Source organism: Lucilia sericata, unplaced genomic scaffold (genome assembly GCF_015586225.1).
Source record: "Lucilia sericata isolate MDLA Ls3-8-SP2 unplaced genomic scaffold, ASM1558622v1 Contig000464F_arrow, whole genome shotgun sequence".
NCBI classification, from domain to species: domain Eukaryota; kingdom Metazoa; phylum Arthropoda; class Insecta; order Diptera; family Calliphoridae; genus Lucilia; species Lucilia sericata.
The window spans coordinates 293,768-299,778 of NW_023994479.1; the positions used below are offsets into that span (position 1 = coordinate 293,768).

The window sequence follows — 6,011 nt, forward strand, 5'->3', positions numbered from 1 at the left end:
GTCAGCATGGATTAAAATCATGATTATGGTGTGTTTTCTTTCAGTTTTTTTTAAGAATTTTTCTTTTTTTTTTCTAAAATGTCTTTGATGGGACAATATATGTATATAATAGAAGTAATGCAATTGTTCTTAATTTTTCTAATATCTAAGAGCAAAAATATTTAACAAATAGTATAGATTTCCAAAAGTTTACTTAAATAGAGAATTTATCAAAATTTTTTTATTAAAAAGAAATCTATGCGAAAGTAACATGCACAGTATGTAATTTATTAAATAAAGCAAAACAATTAAAAAAAATCTGCAATGTACATACATATGCATTCTTAATAGAAAATACAACAATATTATATTTGTGAATAGCAAAATCTATTTAATAAATACCAAAAGATACAAAAAAGTAAAATACATTTACATACATATGTACATGTATGTATATATACTTACATACATTTATATAATAGTCAATTTGTTACCATTTTGAAATATTCCTGGGGAAAAATTGCTGAAAGAACACAATTTATATATAAATTTTTAATAACATCATTGCCACTATAATTGCCAGTTATTTATTAATCATTAACTTTTTCTATTTGGTGTCAATCCAATTTGTTGTACATAGTATTATTATGTGGTTCAACATACATATATACAAAATACACAGGAAAAAGTAATAGGGATACATTATGTTTAATGTTTCTTACTTAGTTAGTAATATATGATGAAACTTTACTTCCGATCCTTTTCAGTTTAGTTCAGTTCTAGTTCAGTTCTAGTCATTTCTAGTTTAGTTATCTAGTTCAGTTCAGTTCAGTTCTAGTTAAGTTCTAGTTCAGTTCTAGTTCAGTTCTAGTTCAGTTCTAGTTCAGTTCTAGTTCAGTTCTAGTTCAGTTCTAGTTCAGTTCTAGTTCAGTTCTAGTTCAGTTCTAGTAGTTCTAGTTCTAGTTCAGTTCTAGTTCAGTTCTAGTTCAGTTCTAGTTCAGTTCTAGTTCAGTTCTAGTTTAGTTCTAGTTCAGTTCTAGTTCAGTTCTAGTTCAGTTCTAGTTCAGTTCTAGTTCAGTTCTAGTTCAGTTCTAGTTCAGTCTAGTTCAGTTCTAGTTCAGTTCTAGTTCAGTTCTAGTTCAGTTCTGGTTCAGTTCTAGTTCAGTTCTAGTTCAGTTCTAGTTCAGTTCTAGTTCAGTTCTAGTTCAGTTCTAGTTCAGTTCTAGTTTGTTCTAGTTCAGTTCTAGTTAGTTCAGTTCTAGTTCAGTTCTAGTTCAGTTCTAGTTCAGTTCTAGTTCAGTTCTAGTTCAGTTCTAGTTCATTATTTCTAGTTCAGTTCTAGTTCAGTTCTAGTTCAGTTCTAGTTCAGTTCTAGTTCAGTTCTAGTTCAGTTCTAGTTCAGTTCTAGTTCAGTTCTAGTTCAGTTCTAGTTCAGTTCTAGTTCAGTTCTAGTTCAGTTCTAGTTCAGTTCTAGTTCAGTTCTAGTTCAGTTCTAGTTCAGTTCTAGTTCAGTTCTAGTTCAGTTCTAGTTCAGTTCTAGTTCAGTTCTAGTTCAGTTCTAGTTCAGTTCTAGTTCAGTTCTAGTTCAGTTTCTAGTTCAGTTCTAGTTCAGTTCTAGTTCAGTTCTAGTTCAGTTCTAGTTCAGTTCTAGTTCAGTTCTAGTTCAGTTCTAGTTCAGTTCTAGTTCAGTTCTAGTTCAGTTCTAGTTCAGTTCTAGTTCAGTTCTAGTTCAGTTCTAGTTCAGTTCTAGTTCAGTTTAGTTCAGTTCTAGTTCAGTTCTAGTTCAGTTCTAGTTTTCTAGTTCAGTTCTAGTTCAGTTCTAGTTCAGTTCTAGTTCAGTTCTAGTTCAGTTCTAGTTCTTCTAGTTCAGTCTAGTTCAGTTCTAGTTCAGTTCTAGTTCAGTTCTAGTTCAGTTCTAGTTCAGTTCTAGTTCAGTTCTAGTTCAGTTCTAGTTCAGTTCTAGTTCAGTTCTAGTTCAGTTCTAGTTCAGTTCTAGTTCAGTTCTAGTTCAGTTCTAGTTCAGTTCTAGTTCAGTTCTAGTTCAGTTCTAGTTCAGTTCTAGTTCAGTTCTAGTTCAGTTCTAGTTCAGTTCTAGTTCAGTTCTAGTTCAGTTCTAGTTCAGTTCTAGTTCAGTTCTAGTTCAGTTCTAGTTCAGTTCTAGTTCAGTTCTAGTTCAGTTCTAGTTCAGTTCTGGTTCAGTTCTAGTTCAGTTCTAGTTCAGTTCTAGTTCAGTTCTGTTCTAGTTTAGATCTAGTTTAGTTTCTAGTTCAGTTCTAGTTCAGTTCTAGTTCTTCTAGTTCAGTTCTAGTAGTTCAGTTCTAGTTCAGTTTCTAGTTCAGTTCTAGTTCAGTTCTAGTTCAGTTCTAGTTCAGTTCTAGTTCAGTTCTAGTTCAGTTCTAGTTCAGTTCTAGTTCAGTTCTAGTTCAGTTCTAGTTCAGTTCTAGTTCAGTTCTAGTTCAGTTCTAGTTCAGTTCTAGTTCAGTTCTAGTTCAGTTCTAGTTCAGTTCTAGTTCAGTTCTAGTTCAGTTCTAGTTCAGTTCTAGTTCAGTTCTAGTTCAGTTCTAGTTCAGTTCTAGTTCAGTTCTAGTTCAGTTCTAGTTCAGTTCTAGTTCAGTTCTAGTTCAGTTCTAGTTCAGTTCTAGTTCAGTTCTAGTTCAGTTCTAGTTCAGTTCTAGTTCAGTTCTAGTTCAGTTCTAGTTCAGTTCTAGTTCAGTTCTAGTTCAGTTCTAGTTCAGTTCTAGTTCAGTTCTAGTTCAGTTCTAGTTCAGTTCTAGTTCAGTTCTAGTTCAGTTCTAGTTTAGTTCTAGTTCAGTTCTAGTTCAGTTCTAGTTCAGTTCTAGTTCAGTTCTAGTTCTGTTCTAGTTCAGTTCTAGTTCAGTTCTAGTTCAGTTCTAGTTCAGTTCTAGTTCAGTTCTAGTTCAGTTCTAGTTCAGTTCTAGTTTAGTTCTAGTTCAGTTCTAGTTCAGTTCTAGTTCAGTTCTAGTTCAGTTCTAGTTCAGTTCTAGTTCAGTTCTAGTTCAGTTCTAGTTCAGTTCTAGTTCAGTTCTAGTTCAGTTCTAGTTCAGTTCTAGTTCAGTTCTAGTTCAGTTCTAGTTCAGTTCTAGTTCAGTTCTAGTTCAGTTCTAGTTCAGTTCTAGTTCAGTTCTAGTTCAGTTCTAGTTCAGTTCTAGTTCAGTTCTAGTTCAGTTCTAGTTCTAGTTCTAGTTCAGTTCTAGTTCAGTTCTAGTTCAGTTCTAGTTCAGTTCTAGTTCAGTTCTAGTTCAGTTCTAGTTCAGTTCTAGTTCAGTTCTAGTTCAGTTCTAGTTCAGTTCTAGTTCAGTTCTAGTTCAGTTCTAGTTCAGTTCTAGTTCAGTTCTAGTTCAGTTCTTCTTCAGATATAGTTCCGTTATAGTTTAGTTCTAGTTCAGTTCTCCTTCAGTTATAGTTCCGTTATAGTTTAGTTCTAGTTCAGAAATAATTCAGCTCATCTCTATTTCCGTTCTTGTTCTTACTTTTTGAATTTTCTACAATATTGAACCTAAAAATATGAAATTAAGTATGTAGAGCCCGGATTAAGTATAAAAGGGGACTTTTTAGTACTTTTTCCTTCTTCATTAACCTAGAAACATAAAATTAATCATTAAGAGTCCTAAATTAGCGAAAATATACAGGAAACGATTTTTGGTACTATTTCGTTCTATGACTGGTCCTTTTTGGATTTTATGCATGCACCCTGATTGTTTGAAAATCTTTAATATTAGACTTTCTGGTACTTTTTTGTTTAACGACTGTCATTTTTTGATTTTTGTAATATAATTCATACTGACTGTTTTTTTAACACATCATGATGAAGGGTACATAAGATTCGCACAGCCGAACATACGACTCTAACTTGTTTTAATGTTAAAAAGGCTGCAATTTTTTTTTTTATTGGTTTTTGTCCTTTATAAACGGATTTCGCTGAGCATCATTGACAGAACTATTGAAGACCTGAATACTGAATATATCTTCAAAAAACAAATGTATAGACAGACGGACATATAAACAGTTCGATCATGCTATCTCTAATATTGTAGAATAAAAATATGTATGTATGTATACATAATGTTATGTATACAAGCAAATATAATTTAGCTTTTTCTAATTTCGATGTAGTTATTTTTCTTGGTGTAATTTAAACCGAGAAATATGATATAAAATGTACTGTTTAGGATTATAACTTGCTTAGTTGAGTTTAAGAATTTTCCAAGTCCCAATGGCTAAAAATTGCTCGGAACGTTATATTAAAATAACACACATTACGCGAACAATGGCCGTTGTTTGCGGAGCTGATGTAATTAATCCTAACTTTAGGATGTCCTGGTTGACATGGACCGTGATTTTTGCCATTAATGCATTTTTTTGCTGTACAATTTATACCATCTATATTGGATTGGTGGTGGAAGGTGACTGGAAAGTAATGTTGCAGACACTAAGCTTAGTGGGAAGTGCAGCACAGGTGGGTTAATGTATTCCTTTCTCAGAATATATATTTTCAAAATAATTTACTAGGGTTATAGTAAATTGCTTGTGGCTCTTTTTCATCGTAAGGTAATGGTTTATTTGCATGAAAATCTGTACGATATATATAAGGAGTATGAAACCGACAAAGACTTTTGGATGATTCTAACATATCGCATTGATTTGATAACGAAAATTATGAAAATTGTTTTAATGATTTATATTTTTGTGGTGTGTAGCCTTGTTCTGTATCCCCTAATTTATGGGATGTTGTATGGCGAAAAATTGTTTGTTATGCAATTTTTAGTGCCCGGCATAGATCCATTAACTCATTTCGGTTATGTGGTGCATAATGTTGTCCATGTTTTTCTTCTGTGTTTGGGAGGTTTTGGAAATTTTGCCGGTGACATGTATATTTTTATATTCATTCTACATATTCCTATGCTAAAGGATATTTTAAGGATTAAATTTGAAAAACTAAATCGGATGACAACTGATAAGCGGGATTCAAAGAAAACGCTTCCGCTTTTAAAGGATATTGTCGAATGGCATCAACACTATAATAAGTGAGTACTAATTGAAGAATAAGTTAGAAGGCAATATTTTTTAGTTTTCTTTCAGATTCGTTAAGCAAGTTGAAGGAGCCTATTATAGTGTTATATTTGTTCAAATTTCTACTTCGGTTGTGGGTATTTGTTGCACAATTTTTTCCATTGTTATACATAGCTGGCCGGCTGCCTTCGTTATTTGGCATATAGCACACTCATATTGTATGCATATTGTGGACTTGGTCATTTGGTGGAAATTTCGGTAAGTCTAAGATCTTTATATTAAATATGTTGAACATAAATTCTTTAACAGAATGACGATGTAATTGATGTTATTTATGGTGATTGCTTGTGGTACGAACTGTCTGTACCAGAACAAAAATTAGTTCTCTTAATGTTACGAAAGTCCCAACGACCAACAACTTTGACAATTGGTCAAATTATGCCATTGTCTATGAGTACGGCTCTGCAGTTAACAAAAGCTATTTATAGTTATATGATAATGCTTTTAAATTTTTTGGAATCGGATGATATGTAAAGTTATTAACAAGATATTCACATAACGTTTTATATATAATGTAATTCTTTTCTAGTTCATTATTTAGTAGAATTTTAGAAAAAAAAAACTTAATGCAACTCAATATAGTAGAACTGCACAAAACTAAAGCCAATAGAATTTTATTATCCTGCAAATATTAATAGAAAATTACACACATTCCTCACCGAAAGTGAAACCACCTTTTTCTTTTCATTCCAAAATATTCTAGAATAATAATTTGAAAATTTATACAGTCAATATGAAGGTAAATAAACAGGTTAGGAGCTGCGACCAACTATGGACTGATTCGGAAAAAATTTCTCAGAACGATTGGTGTTTTACAAAACATATTAGAGTCAAATTTTATTTCAAAATCGTTATTAGTTCATGAGTTATTTGCCATTAAATGATTTTCAGAAGTGATTTTTATATGTTATGATCAAATATGGGCTGATCCGAAAAGAAAT

The 6,011-nt window shown here is 32.0% G+C and overlaps 1 pseudogene; it reads left to right on the plus strand.

The window, feature by feature from the left end:
• The first annotated feature begins 4,213 nt into the window (after positions 1-4,213).
• LOC119605208 lies at positions 4,214-5,544 on the plus strand (annotated as a pseudogene).
• Positions 5,545-6,011: the final 467 nt, after the last annotated feature.